This window comes from Syngnathus acus, chromosome 2, assembly GCF_901709675.1.
Source record: "Syngnathus acus chromosome 2, fSynAcu1.2, whole genome shotgun sequence".
Lineage (NCBI taxonomy): Eukaryota > Metazoa > Chordata > Actinopteri > Syngnathiformes > Syngnathidae > Syngnathus > Syngnathus acus.
The window spans coordinates 13,992,996-14,009,010 of NC_051088.1; the positions used below are offsets into that span (position 1 = coordinate 13,992,996).

General features: G+C 41.8%; 1 protein-coding gene across 1 annotated transcript in view; it reads left to right on the plus strand.

Annotated features, from left to right (window-relative positions):
* dlgap4a (discs, large (Drosophila) homolog-associated protein 4a) overlaps window positions 1-16,015 on the plus strand; it is a 41,300-nt gene that overhangs the window by 1,032 nt on the left and 24,253 nt on the right. The window lies entirely within an intron of this gene.

The following is a 16,015-nucleotide window of genomic DNA, read 5'->3' on the forward strand; positions in this document are numbered from 1 at the left end:
CTGAAGATTTGCTCTTTCTGACAAATATAGCCTGGTCTGGTTTCAGAATCTATACATGGAGGCAAGATGCATTTGCAATAAATGATAGTTGAGATTGAAATTATAATATGTATTATTTTATGTATTATTTTGTTATTTTTGTTTACAGCTAGTACAAATGTATCAACACTGTGATGATACATTTTGACAAGTTAACTATATGAATGACCAGATTTAAAAACTACAGTTATGTTGTTTTGGGTGCCAATCTGTTTCTCAAATTTATTTGCGTGTGTAAATGAATGAATAAGAAGCGTTATTACCTTTGTCCACTTTGTAGGATGTGGCTTTTTGAAGTTCAGTCAATTTCATATGCATTAGTTTGCCACATCAAATATGGCGGACACGCTGATATGCAGAAAAGCAAACCAAAATGGACTCTGTATACATTTCTATGCTCTAGGTTTATGCATGGATGTTGTTGTTGAGGTGTGCCAGGTTCCTGGCCAAGAAAGAAGTTGTCAAAAATAACAAGAGGTAGCCACTTTTGCATCTACTGTAAGTAGATACTGTAGATACTAAATCATCCACCCTCAGACTGTGCAGGGCCAACCTATCCCAGATGACCTTGGGTGGGACATATAGCTACAGGCTGTCAGTCAAGCATAGAGGAGAAAAGAAAAAACAATGCTGTCAGAAAAGGCATCATACAGTCTATTGAAATAATCCTGATGATGAGGAGAACATACAACTGTCACTAGAAAGGTACAGATGCTCTACTTTTGACCCTTTTCCCCCTGAAAGCAAAAGTGTGTCTCATAAGGGCAGAGGATTTTTTTTTAACAGAGTGTTACAATATTGTGTGTCTGACCTACTGTCTTAGAACATGATAAGGCCTTCTCATACACTTTGTGACTGCCCATGCTGGGGCACCTTAATCGCATCACGAGATGCAGAAGAATGTCGCTAAAGCTAACTGTCTTATTTGCATATCTTTCCCCCTTATCTTGTCTTCTCTCTTGGCTGTGTTTGGTGGGTGTAACGCCACGACATACACAACAGAGAGAAGCCTCTGTTGTCCCTTGTGTTCAATATTTCAGCCAGGTTATACCTGTTAAATCATAGGTGGTGCAATGCAATGCAAAATTCTCTGTGGAGCTTTATAGTAGTGTGCAATCGCACGCAAGAGCCGCATTGGGAATTTCAGTTGAATATCTATGACTGATGCGTTTGCTGCATGTTAAGTCCTGACTTAGATATAAAACACTTCAAATACATTCGATGTATCATGTCAAGCTGTTGTTCCTCCACATTTACCATAGCAACAAGGCCTCGGTGTAACTTGAGTTCAGCCTTGTGTACACTTCCTCCTTACCACTGTTAGAAGTGTCTTACTGCTCCATCTGTTCAGCTATTGTCTCATTGTCACCCTCTCAATTTTTTAGTCGAGAGGCCTGAAGTGGAGAACCAAATGGTGTGGTCTCATCTTTTAAAGAGGGTGGCATTTTTTGTTGTATACATCTTGACCGGTCGGTTTCATTGCGCAAGTCAAGTAAATATTTTTTTAATTATTGTATTCAAAACCAAGCAGTTATTCAAGCTTAAAACTTTCTTTTGAATCAACAAGTACTTACTGATATGTTGAGAAGTGTCACCATGAACACAGTCACGAGACAGTAAATGTAAACAAAGTTAAAGTGATATATACATAGAATTACTGACATGCTAGTTTGTGTAACCTAACAGGGCTAGCCTGGGTAAACTCCTAAAGTTAACCCAAGTGAATATCAAATGCAAGTGTTAAATGATGAATTGATCTAATAATTAAAAATAATCAAAGCTACCTGGCCAATTGTGGGAAAAAAAACACTTGGCCCCTTGTTGTATCAAGAAAAAGACCATCATACCAACAGTAGTGTGATGGACTGGGGCTACTTTGCTACTTCAGGACCTGGATGACATACTGTGATTGATAGAACCATCAATCTTGCTCTTTACCAGAAAATCCTGAGGGAGGCTATTTGGTTATCTGTTCATGAGCTTAAGATGAAGTTCTGCAGCAGGTGAACGATATAGACAACACCTGTAAGTCAACTTCTGTCCATAAAAAGGCCATACGGGCTGGAAAATCCTCCAGTGTCGTTGGACAGAAGCAATTCTGGAAGAAAGAGTGGGTCAAAAATATCTCGGCAGAGTTGTGAAATACTTTTCACCAGGTATAGAATATATAATCGTTGTTGTTGCTGAGGTTGGAGCAACCACTTATTACAGAACACTTAGGGGTACTTATTTGCACAGGGCCTGGTAGCTAAAATCACCATTCAAAACTATTATTACTATTATTTTGAGTACCTTACAAATACTTTCTCACAGCCCTGCATTTGTGTGTGCCACTGCCCGGCGGTAACTAAAGTCTGATGTCATCGCAGAGCCAATGACCTTTCCCGCTTTCCTGCCGACAGATCACCATGCTCGGCTAACTTCCTTCATTTGAGCGTGTATGAGAACAATAACAGTGGACCAAGGACAAATAAAAGCATACAAGGGCACCCTTATGTAACATTATACAACAATTTGACTTTTAAAATAAGTGCTTCAAAACAAGTTGCTGATAAAGAGAAAACTGTCATTGACAAAGTGACCACCCCCCCGATCACCTTATTTTGCGGTCTATAATAGAGGAAAAGCAATCACTCCCCGTGATGTTAGCATTAGCACCTGTGCTAATGGTTCTTTTTTGTGTAGTAACTGTACAAACTTAAACACGAAAATAATTCAACAATGTTTTTTAAGAATAGATCACTGAAATGCACCTGGTTTATTACCGCCCTTCCCACACACACACACACACACGCACACACACTGTGTTTGTCATTTTAAGCCACTTCCTGGGCTGCCTCACTGTACAGATCCTCTGACACAAATTTGCATGTTAAATCAAATGCTCCTCGCTAGGGACAAATACATCAGTGTGCTGCAATTGTGAAATTCTGTCCCTCGGTGATTAATTATGTCTCGTGTGTCCATTGAGAGGGAGAGCCTAGTAACAGATGTTTATTCATTTCACTTTCTCTGTGGCGCTCCAAATGATAATCGTTTCCTCAGTCGGTAATGTGCTGCAGAAAAACAGAAATACAAATTAAATGCAAATATGAAAACAGATGAATGGGAAATGTAGCTATTTGCTCCGCTTGCAGTTTACAAATAAATAGCCCTAAAATGATTTTATTATATAACCAACGGGCGAAACAGGCTTGAGGGAGAAGTTGCGCAACATGACTGAGGGGCAATTGTTGTGTCAAAGAAAAAGATAAGCAACGCTAAAGGATGCTGGGTGATACTTAAAGCTTGGGGATATTTTATTTTGCGACTATAAAGAGAATTTGTGTAACCCTCACTTGGATTTCCTGGGCAGTACTTGCTGATTTTGTCTGTGGGTGTTTGTGTATATAAAAAAATATTCTTATTTGCAAGTTGCGATAGTCTCACGATAACAATATGGAGTCACTATGCATAGACATGAGCCTTGATGGTCAGTCAGAGATCAGATCTGAGCTTGCTGAAGATTAACACCACAGGACATCGCCTTCTGCCACCATCATTCATTACATTCATTCAAAGCAAGACTTGACCCCGGGTGCGCCTTTGACACGGCGCCATATGGACACCACATTTCATGTCATCGGCCATGTTGACATTGTGGGTGTCCTTAACTTGCACGCCGAACATGATATGAGATTGGAATAGTTGTCAATAGAGATGATCATGAACGTGGTGGATACAGACGCTGACATTTGATCAATGAGGCCCTCTTAAGTAAAAATCAAGCCTGGTTGCATCATATTAACTCATTCACTGCCATTGACGGCTATAGATGATCCATTTGAACTAGGCTGGCAGTAAATGAGTTGAAATGAGTATGTTTGAAAAATCATCCATTTGGTGATGAAAATAAATCACGTTATGTAGCTACTAAAGCAAATATGGATGCACTAACAGCTTAAAGCACAATTTGAAAGAGTGAAAAGGTGTCCATTGAGGGAGTAAAAACATGTTTTTCTTGGAAAAATATGTCATATTGAGTCTCACATCTACGCTGCTTTGTTTCTCACACCTTTTAATTGGCGTTTTCATTTATTTATTTCATTGATATTTTCAAATCACAAATATCTCACAGTCTCCACTTGCTGTCAGGTTTGCTTGTTTCTATTTGCTTCTACAGTACTGTGTCTTAAATTAGTCTTAAATTATTTTTGATATGTTGACCATGCTAGTTATTCACGTTGTGTTTGTACACAATACCAATGGCTAGTGAAACATTACCCTTTATATACTTCACGGCATTGTTCTGCTTGAATTAAAAAAACAAAACAAAGGATGGATCTGCATACACTACTCCCTAAAAGTAAAGGACATTTGGCTTTGGCATAACATTTCAGCATGTTGTCGTTTTTGCACAACTCATTGTTCTCTAAACGAGGCAAACAGCAAAATACACAGCATGTGTTTTAATCCAATAAAAACATCATTTTCAAGGTCATCCACTTCTATGCCCTTCTGTGATTCTTACAGTCTCTGCTGCAACCTGCTGATAAGACCATGTGACACTTTGAGCGCTATTTTCATGCCTAGTGCCAATCTAGCATGAGGCCTGGTCTAAATCTCCGCAGAGGCAGGTTAGACCAAGTTTTGGTATTTTCACAAAGGCAGTTTTGCGCCGTTATGGGCGTGAACACCATCGACTTGATTCACTGCCAGTCGAAGCCTTACCTCTCATTCCCTTTAGAATTGGCACCTGAGAGGCCCACAGTCCTTGACATGGTGGAAGGAGAAACTGTTAAGTGCATTTAGAAGCAACCAGAATACATCCACGGCCAGCAAACATCTATTTTTGGTTACTTATTAGAGAGCAGGACGTGGAGAAAAAAAAGTACTGTCCATGTGGAGTCAAAGCTTTAGCGCAGGACAAAATAACTTCACCTGTTAATATATTATTGCACTTTAAGTTCATCCCTAACTTTTTTGTGAATAGTGTAAGACAGACGTGTCAAACTTATTTTTACATGTTTTATTTATTATTAAAATTGTCAACCCAAATAAATGTGTTAACGTCTCATATTGTATATAATATATACAATATATATATTTACTATATATAGTATAGGCTACACAACAAACTGATGAATAAGTAGTTGTCAAAACAGAGACTAATAAAAACTGTTCAAATATTTAAAAATGAAATATCGAAATCAAATCAAATATTTAAAAAGAAAAGTATTTAAAAAAAAAAGAATGGTAATGAAAATTGTTAACAATATCTCTATTTTTTAAAAGTGAAAACAATTTGAAATTTTGGAATTCGATGCATAATCTGTCTTTGCGGGCCACCTAAAAAGATGTGGCGGGCCGTATCTGGCCACCGGGCCTTGACTTTGACACCTGTGGTGTAAATTAAAACTAATAATCACACACAAAGCCAAATTCTACTTGCATTATTTTCCACATTTATTGACTTTGACCCAGACGTACTGCAGATGTAAACATCCGTCTGGACGAACTCAGGGAAAAATATTGTGCCTCTTTGTGAATTGCTGCTTAGACTAAGCTTTCGTTTGGAGACAGGAGGGAGAAACACACACACACACATGCACCCGCGCACACACACTAAGACTTGTTTTTGTCTTAATCCTGCATGTGCAAATTGTCTTGCATAGGTCTTGCATAATAACAGAGCGCTCTGTGTTAGTTTAAGATAACAGCAGCAATGGTCTGGGATATCTATTTTAATTACTTTTGTAGCGTGTCAAACTATTAAAAAAAACAATCTCCTGGAACTAAATGTTACTTTGTAGTATGAGGGGATCAATAGTTAAAGTACGAGAGTGGCTGATGGCGTAGGGGTGCACTTGCTTATCCTGTTTGCCGACACCGTGAGTTCGATGCCCACATATGACGGTGTGAATGTGTGTGAGTGACAAAAAAAAAAAGACAAAAAATAATAGTTAAAGTACTGGAAACATTATTGTGCACTAAAGCTTTTAGGGCTACATAAATTTGAAATGTAGGAATGATGGACGTATTCAGTGTGTTTGTCAGGAGGGGTTTAACTGCAGTTGAAGCGGTTGCCATGGTGATGCCCGCCCATAGTTTCTGCTGATTAAAACAAGGATTGGTCTGTGAGACACCACTCAATCTGGGGTTTATTGCCCCCTCTGCACCTCTATGTGGTTTTTAATTTGTGAAATGGGGGAGATTCATTATAGCCCGGTGATATATGATCGCACGTGCTGTCAGGGTGTGAAATAATTGTACAATAATTTACTGTAGTTAAAAAACAGTGCTCCTGTTTGGTTAGCATTCCCAGAAAATTTGAGAAATACTACACGTTCGTACTTTCGGAACTCATTCTGTCTGCCTTTAAGGAGAGTTTCACTTTGTCAAACAATGTATTCATTCTTTGGTAATCCCTGTTTCTTTAATCCACAAGTACTGTATCTGGCCCCGCTTGATTTTAACGATGAGCTTTGCATGACAATGAGCTGACATTCTCACATTCTTAAAGTGAACAATTGCATTAGCAGATACAGTACGATGACTGCCTTTCTCAACTCGTCCTTATATCAGTTTTATTATTTAGAATGACGCTAAGAAGCACTCAAAATGGCATGAATAATTACAGACAATTAAAAAAAAAACTCCATATCTCAGTATACAATAATGGCAGCTGCCTATGCCTGTGATAGACTACAGTATATTGTCAGACTGGAACCTTCTTTTCAAATATAACATTCAATAATTATTGGAAAAGTGTTAACCATACATACTGGTGTGTCAGAAAAGTTCCAGGATTGGCGCTCAGGGCATTGCGAGCATGTGCGCTGTCCTGTGGGGAAGCAGTTGCAAGTTATTCTGCCGCAACTGAATGAAGCCTGCAAAATAACGGACTCCTTTCATTGATGTACACGTAAAGTTCGAGGAACACACAGATGTCCTCCTTAGATCACAATGTCCCACCTCCCCGGGGAGTGTTCGTCAGCAAGCAGGTCATACAAGCTGTCAGTTTGGTATATTCAGGGAGGGAATTCATTCCTTAGCCATCCTTCACCTCGCTGACCTCATATGTCCTTGCTTCCATTTCTTGGGAAAGCGCACCTGAACACACAAGCGTTGCATAATTCACAGCAGGAGGGCGGCAGCTGTTGTGTAAGATCTGCAAGCCATGTGGCACTGAGATGCTCCTTTCCATTTCGGGAGATTTGGGCATCCTGGATGACTTGCAGACATAATGCAAGAAGGCCTGAGTGTATATCCATGACTAGGGGCTAGCTTTAACCTGACTTGACTCTTAAGCAGCTGCAGTCATATCTAGTAATTCATAGTCATGCATGACAAGCTGGCTAAAAAAATAAGCTGACTGTATTTGCACTTCATTCCCCACCACTGCCTATCTCAAAGAACTTCTGAGAGGACATATGCTTTTGGAGTTTTCTGAAGGGGCATCTGTGAAATAAAAGTCCCTCCGGTAGTTATGAAAGTGTGTGCGTGTGTGTGATCCCCCTCCATGCAGTGAGCGGCGTAGGGTCTCATTAGTATGGGTGTTAGCGTCTCTCCTTCAGCTGAACCTGCCATGCCACTACTGTAGTCAAGCTGCTTGCCTAACTGCCGCATTCTTCCCCGGATGGCTGATTAGAGACTGCCGCTGCTGTTTCCTCCCAAGAATGAGCGACATGACCTCCTCGGACTGAAGGAGGATAACTCATGATTCATATGGCTATACAGTGAAGCCCCCCCCCCCCCTCACATTTATGTGGTTTATCTTTCACTCTCATTATTTGCTTTCATGGATTTTTACAGTATAAAGGCAAGTCTTAATTTAGTGTAGTGTCCGAATGGCTGGATGGTGGGTACACAATCCTTTTCAGCATTATTTGAAGACTTTTTTGTTTAAAAAAAAAAAAAAGTTTTGCAAACCCCTGAGATATTCTTGGCCCACTCATGGACCCCAAGAAAAAAATCCTAGTTCTTCCAGTGATGAAAGTAGCAAACAGCTTTAAAACAGCCGGGGACGCTTTTCAGTTGGCCTCCAAGGGTTTGCGAGGCGGCTGTGAGGTCGCACAATTTCACCATGGAGGTAGACGTAGACAAAAACGACAAAAAACAAAGTTCCCTCGAGGGTGACACTGCGCCGCAGTGGCTGGCCATTATTCCGCCAACGGCCTGCTGAGTTTCAATAGAGCCAACACACGATTTTCTTTATTCTATCTTGTTCTGTTCTCGAACGTTAAAAATGGCTTGTCCTTGTGGCTCTGTCACTGTAAGTGAGTCAAGTATGCCTTTTAGATTTAATTTTAGATTTAATAGTCTGGCAGTTTCTTCAAGTCATGTAATCATTTCTATGCTATAGCATTTTTAGCACCCTCAAATGTTTCTACAGAGAAGGGATTTACCTATGCCGGATGAAAGAACGGCTGGCTGGCTGGATGGATGAACGGACAGACTAATGTCTCACATCGTAATTGTTGTCATCTTTTCTGTAACCTGTCTGCTACAGTAAGGATAATATCATTGTCACAAGATGATGTTAAAACCTTTGTCTATTTCTAAGTCTTTTGTTTGAGCAACTGTCACAAAATTCATTTGCGCCCCTTCATGAATAACCATAGCAACTGTACTTGTGTGTTAAGTATATCAGGCTGTCTATGAAAAAAAAAGTGTAGATTAGGTCAGTGCTAGTGCCGTCACAAAAATGATTCAAAAAATAAATTCAACTTTTTTCTTGATTGATATTCAAAGCATCTGAGTAAAAAGGTCAATAATACGCAAGACAATATTGTTACGCTGCACATTCAAGGACATCAGCTTTTGTCCATCCCTTTTGGCCCAAGGATAAACCCCGGACAATATCTTGCCGAGTCATCGCTCTTGGCTTTCATTCATTCAGCCATCAGCCACATGACGGGAAGATGAAACCTCACTGCCTTTGCAAAGTCACCTGATTATGCAATGTTCCCTTTTTAGCTTTCACAGCATCAGCTCCCCGAGTCATGCTTTGCTCGCTTCCGAAGGCCACGCAGCACAAAGAGGGGTCGGGGGCGTGAAACTACCAAAGGAATTGATGTAATAAACACGTCCGGCAAGCTGGGCTTTGCCGAGCTGTGATCGCTGAGACCCCCGCTGCGTAGTTTGCCCTCTCCTGCTAAATCTGACTTCAAGACATCACATCATTGTGGTTTCGCAGCCTCCCTCCTCCACCTCCCACCTGCTCCATGTTATACTCGCAGCAGGGCTGGGAATCTTTCCCGGCATGACTCAGAGACACTGACACGCACCTATTTTGTTCGTCATGTGCTCACAGTGAGACATATTGACATATTATCCTCCAAGTTCTCTTGCTAATGCGTTTGCTGCTTGCTAGAAGAGGCCTATAAATCAAACGGCGGCGGCGCCTTGTCATTTATATTCTCTCATTCAACTCTTTTTGGCAATTTATTTGTCATATAGGTTTGCTGACTGGCAGTTATGTTACATTGTGCTGGCAGTTTGTTATTCCGAGTCCTCCATCCATCCATCCATCCATCCATCCATCCATCCATCCATCCATCCATCCATCCATCCATCCATCCATCCATCCATCCATCCATCCATCCATCCATCCATCCATCCATCCATCCATCCATCCATCCATCCATCCATCCATCCATCTGTTTTTTTGTCTTTGCTTCATTATCACTATCTGTGTGTGTATTTAAATTCTCAGACTCAATCTTGGCACAGTGAGTGTCAGACAAAAAAAATGATAGGTCCAGTTCAGTGGGTCAGTTTTAGGGGCCAGGATGGGGGGAAGGTGGCTCCTGTTTGTAGCTCGGAATAAAAATGTTAAGGTGGGAAGTTATAAAGTAGCTGACAATACGATAATATTTTGCAAACAATATCAAGAATAGCGTGAGGGATGTCGTCGCTGCAAGACTGCTTTGAAAGGAACATGTTTAAAAAAAATAGAATGGACACACAGACTACCACGTGGGCGTCCATCCTAATGTACGCTGACGATGACGTCACCACGATCGCCACATCAGGGGCTAACAACAAACCTTTGATGACCAAAGAGGTACGAGCAGCTTTGAGCAGGCAGAATGTCACCTTCAAATCTGGTGATGCTGTGTCTCTCTGGAAAGGAAAATCAAACCAGAATCGCACTCTCAGAGAAGCATAGCACCCAAAATCAGCATTGAATTTATTCTTCAGATTATTACATTGCGGGGAACACGTACATAAACCAAGTAATTTACATTCAACTGCTGGGTGAAAACATTCTTAGCAAAGGACACTTCAAACATGTAATTGTAAACAAAAATGTCATACAGTTCATAATTTTGTTTGACTATATGAAATTGCTTTCTCATTATGGATTTCTTTTCTAATGTGGCTTTAAAAATGTCATCTCTATAATGATGAAAAGACACCACTCTGCAGTCATAATGTCCAGTAAGACGCAGGCCTCTGAAAGCACCAAACTAATTGGGTCCCTCTTGTACACTGAATACTTTAGGTCACTTCATTTATTTTTAATGCCATCCAATCAATTCGCAGTCATGAATCAACTAAAATATCGCAGTAAAACATAAAACATATCCCTGTTATCCACACCATATGTCATATTAGTACTTCATTTACTGGGAGAAGTCTTAAATTGCTAGTCGAGCTTCATAAAAGCATGCACTAGAGGCATCTTAGCTGCTCATTAGCTGCACAAGTGTTTATAGTGTGTTTGCAAATTCAACTGGAATGTTGACATCACCCCTCCATGAGTCGTCACCTTATCGTGGTGGACGGGTTTGCGTTTCCGAATGATTCGAGGAGTTATGTTGTCTGGGGCTTCATGCCTCTGGCAGGGTCACCCATGGCAAAAGGGTCCTAGGTGAGGGGCCAGACAAAGCACCGCTCACAACAACCCCTTATGACGATTAACAAAATAGGATTTGGTTTTCCCTCGCCCGGACGTGGGTCACCGGGGCCCCCCTCTGGAGTCAGACCTGGAGGTGGGGCTTGAAGGCAAGCGTCTGATGGCCGGAGCTTCGCCCATGCGGCGCGGCCGGGCACAGCCCGAAAAGGAAAGGTGGGTGCCCCTTCCCATGGGCTCACTGTGGGAGGGGCCAAAGGGGTCGGGTGCAAAGTGAGCTGGGCGGCGGCCAAAGGCGAGGACCTTGGCGGTCCGATCCCCATCTGCAGAAACTGGGTCTTGGGACATGGAATGTCACCTCTCAGGCTGGAAAGAAGCCCGAGCTGGTGTGAGAGGCAGAAAAGTTCCGACTAGACATAGTTGGACTTGCCTTCACACACAGTTTGGGTTCTGGTACAAGCCCTCTTGAGAGGGGCTGGACTCTCTTCCACTCTGGAGTTGCCCACAGTGAGAGGCGTCGAGCAGGTGTGGGCATACTTGTTGACCCCCGGCTGGGTGCCTGCACATTGGGGTTCACCCCGGTGAACGAGAGGGTAGCCTCCCTCCGCCTTCGGGTGGGGGGACATGCCACACAAACATACGGGCCTTGACTTTGTACTGGTTAACATACCCAAATTCTGTCAACAAAGTTGCTGCTTGGAACTAAATAAATGACTGGAAGCCAGAGTTGATTCACCTAATCACATTTAGCAAATGGGCCACATATGTACATGATGGCCAAATAACATTCAAAAAGTGTCATCTCATTGGCTGCATTAGCTGAATAAGGAATGGCCAAAATGGTGAATGCTATTCTTGAGAACGCCTCGCAGAATTTGATGTGAAGATCAGCCCCGTATTACTAAGCCACCCCGGCTGCAGCCGGTACGTGACAGCACAATTGGAACCGCAAATAGACGTTTTCCAGAAAATAGCTTGATTATTAGAGAAAGGACTTGACGGGCAAGTAAGACTAAGCTATATATAGCAACTTTCTCATCCAACTGAATGAGCGACAGCTTAACAAGCACAAAGACTCAGTGTGCCCGTCGCATCGTGCGGGGAGCCATCATTTTGTCTGACCTTAACTTTTAGCAGCCAACCTTGTGCTTGTATGGATTTCTCTGTTTGAATGCACACATGACATTATGTGACACATTCAGCAATGTAAGTGCGCACAGAGGATTGCGCTGGGCTCTGTACTGGAATTTGCTGAAAGTGAAATACACCAGAGACTTCTTAGCAGCACTGCACCTAGATTTTAGTTAAGCTGCACACTTCAGCAAACCTAAACAGACCCTCGGGTTCTGAAAATGTTCTAATCACACCAACAGTGTGGCTCAAAACGATTTTCATGTCTGACACGGTGCCATAAAAAGCCATTAAGTGTTCTTCTGCTCCTGCGTGTTGTCTCAAAGTGAAATTCTTCCAGACTTACACAACACGTGAGGCTGACTATGAATGAACCTTTGGAAAAATGTGTTTTTGAGGTTCAAAGGATATTGTGTCAAAATGACTGCAGGAAAAATGAGCCTTTGGTGGCAAAAATAATATTTATTGTGTATGTAGTGCGCACTGTGTGTAATAATAATGATGGAGTGCACATGCAAGTGTGAGCGTTACTGTCTGGGATCGGTTTGTATTGCAGGTGAGACTTGAGAGGCGTGCTGAATCATTTGATAGCGCTGACAATTCACCTCTGTAATGTTTTCTTCTCTGCGTGATCTAATAGCTGTTCATGCTGTCACACTTGATCCAAATGGAAGTGTATCATCACACAATTCCCAACAAAGGCCACGGGATAAAATTGGGCAGGTTAACAAATTGCCACATGCTTTTATTTCCTCCTGCAGCACTTGGCTCTGCATTCCTGCTTCATGTTCACATTGAAGGATCGAAGTCCGTGCTGTGCATTTTGGTTGGTGGTGTCATTGATCACCATGATAGCCTTGATGTGAATGAGCTGATTTTAGACTAAACTGCTGCACCATTGCGATTTTCAATTTCATTTTGCCTTGGCAGAGCTCTGTTTGTCTCTGAATCAATGAAACTACAACTGAATGTTTAGGAGCTTGCAGTTTACTTTAGCCGGTGTACAATAAATCTTGCGTCATATAAAATATAGACATATAGAAACAAATAAGGTCTGAATAATGTATTAGTTCCCAAATATCTCTTTTAATATCCTATTGTTGAGCTATTATTATGATTTGTATGTAAAAAAAAATCATTGTAATGTTATTAAATCATACGCAATGTCTTTATTCCGCCATTATAGAAAATAAATCGGACCAGATTGCAAGCAGCAGAATTAAAAAGCTGTATTCTTGTTGAAAAAGTCCAGAGCAAAGTCAGCATAACGTGGACCACATTCAAGATGTGAACTACAGGACCCACAGCCTGTGGAAAATAAAGCCCATGGAGTGTGACCAAAAATTCCTATCCAATAAATAGAGATTTTTGCTTTTGCTTTACTTGTCATGTGAGTTTAGCAGCAACTGTGGGCTTTTTCCCCTTTCGGCCAAATGATTCAGATGCTGTCACATGACAAATGATAACGCGGAGACTGCGCCGCTGCAGCAGCATGACAGCAAGGAGGTTGCCTCAACCATCGCCCGAATGCTTAAGTACAAGTTTGTCATTTCAAAGTGTTGTTTGCATCGCAGTTCTGCTGTGTGTGTGTGCGTGCGTGCGACTTGAGGGCTTTTGAAACGGCACCACTGGAGCTGACACGCGCTTTCCTTCAGAGCTCTGTCCACCCAATTTGGTTAACAGTTTGATTAGTCTTGATCCCTCTGCTTTCAATTTTATTTGCACATGTGTAAATAAAATTATGCAATAAATATTACCTCAAAGATAGTTACATAAGTATAGTGTAGCTACGAATACATTTGCATTTCACACGCTAGTGAAGCCCTATTCGCCACCAAAATTGTTGTCTGCCAGGATGGTGCCGCTCAACTCAAATACAGTTTACAGTTAACTGATACTCATGTCTATCAGGCTTGACCTCTTCAAACAAACAGCAAATGATACACGAATTACCTGTCTGTCTCACGCAACATATTTTAATACTTTCATTTGGAAGGTTTTGACCCTGTAATATTCAAGTGTTACGCAAGACTGTACATTTGAATCTTGAAGGTGTCAGACTATTTTCAGACAATTACTTTTTAAGCATTAATCCTTTAATGACCCGTGATAAAGGCAGTAAAAATAGATAAGGCCCACAAAGCGGCAAGTGTATTTCTAGTGGTGCATATAGTGGCTCAGCAGTTAAGGGCTGCTTGTCATAGTCTTTTTAGTTAGTCCCCCCCCCCTTGCTTGCTAACGCTCCAGTAAACCTTCAGTCTCTCCTGTGTTCTCATAAATGTACAATACAGTCCTGTGTTGAGCATCTTAGCGTCTTTGAATGCAGCCAGAGCAAAGGAAAGAGCAGCCTGGCCACTTGTGAATTCAGGCAGAAGAAAAAACTATGCTGTGTTCTGTAGTGACTAGTGACTTTTATCCTCCTCTCACTATTTTGAAAGGCCATGCAGAATCAACCTGCTCACGTCAGAGTCAGACATTTATTTTCACCATTGTTCGAAGGCTTGCATTTATGTTATCTTAACAAAATGATTATATCATATATTATATGAATATGTATATAAGTATAAATGATATAGTACATTGAGACAACAATGAAGAAATGGCACTTTGCTACAGTGACTCGCGGTCAATGAAAGTGTGGTGTAAATTTATACAGCAACTGATGTTAGTCCAGTATACCATGAGTAAAAATACCCGCTTTGGCCTTAATTAGCTATTCCCAACAGTACACCTCCAAGGCGACCGCCACCTTGCGAAAGAAGCAGAGGATCAATGTGATGGACTGGACGAGCAAGTCTCCTGAGTGTCTGAAGGACACCTTTGAATGGAAGATGGTGAAGCAAGCATGAGGTCTTTGCACATTTGAACTTAGACGTTTACTCTTTTTTGTTAAAAGTGGTTTGCACACTGTACATCCCCATCACACTTAGAGGTGATAACATGCTTTTCTTCAGCATCTGAGTGAGGATTGTCCCACACGTCGGCGAGTGTACTGAAGTTCATCCAATATTGAATATCATCCCGGCTTGGATTCATAATTCATTATCTAAGTGAAGATGTGACTCTCGTGAACAGGATGTGGATTAAAAGCTAGTGACGGTGAGCTCCATAAAACAACGCCCCGCATCCAGGTGCCCTCATTCAGACGGCACTTGAGATCAGTCCCTCTGACTCTCACACGGTCCTCTAAGACGTGGCGATTAAGCTGGTCTTTCAAGCCGGTTATCGCTGTCTTTAAAAACAGCTGCCACAGTCACTGCGCTACAGTGCTTATGCTAATGAACACAAGGAAGCAAATAAAAGCTTTTTAATTTCCTCCCTTTTGGCATGGAGCGGTAGGTGACTTGTCTGAGTAGGCATACGAAGCGTCGGATCACTTCCTTTTCCCATTCCTGTTACAAATCCGAAATGACGACAATGTTCATATTATGTAACGACGACGGTCGTGCAGGCAAGCAGCCTCGTGAGCCTGCACTCAGAGTGACATGAGCAGGAGCAATTTGAATGTGTTGGAGCTTTAGATCACGAAAACAACTTGTTGAAAAGTAATACAGATTGCAGGAAGTTCCAAGTGAACTATTACAAACATCCATCCATCTATTTTCTTGTCCCCACGGGGGTCGCGGGCGTGCTGGAGCCTATCCCAGCAGTCATCGGGCAGTAGGCGGGGGACACCCTGAACCGGTCGCCAGCCAATCGCAGGGCACACAGAAACGAACAACCATCCGCACTATGTGCAATTTGGAGTGCTGAATCGGCTTACCAAGCATGTTTATGCGATGTGGGAGGAAACCGGAGTGCCCGGACAAAACTCACGCGGGCACGGGGAGAACATGCAAACCCCACAAAGTGAGGGGCGGAGTTGGTATCGAACCCGCACCCTTCAAACTGTGAGGTGGACGTGCTAACCAGCGTGTCACCGTTCCACCTTATTAAAAACAACTAGAAATTAATTCACTAATATTTTGACATAAAGATGGGAAGAGCTATGGCAATATATTAATT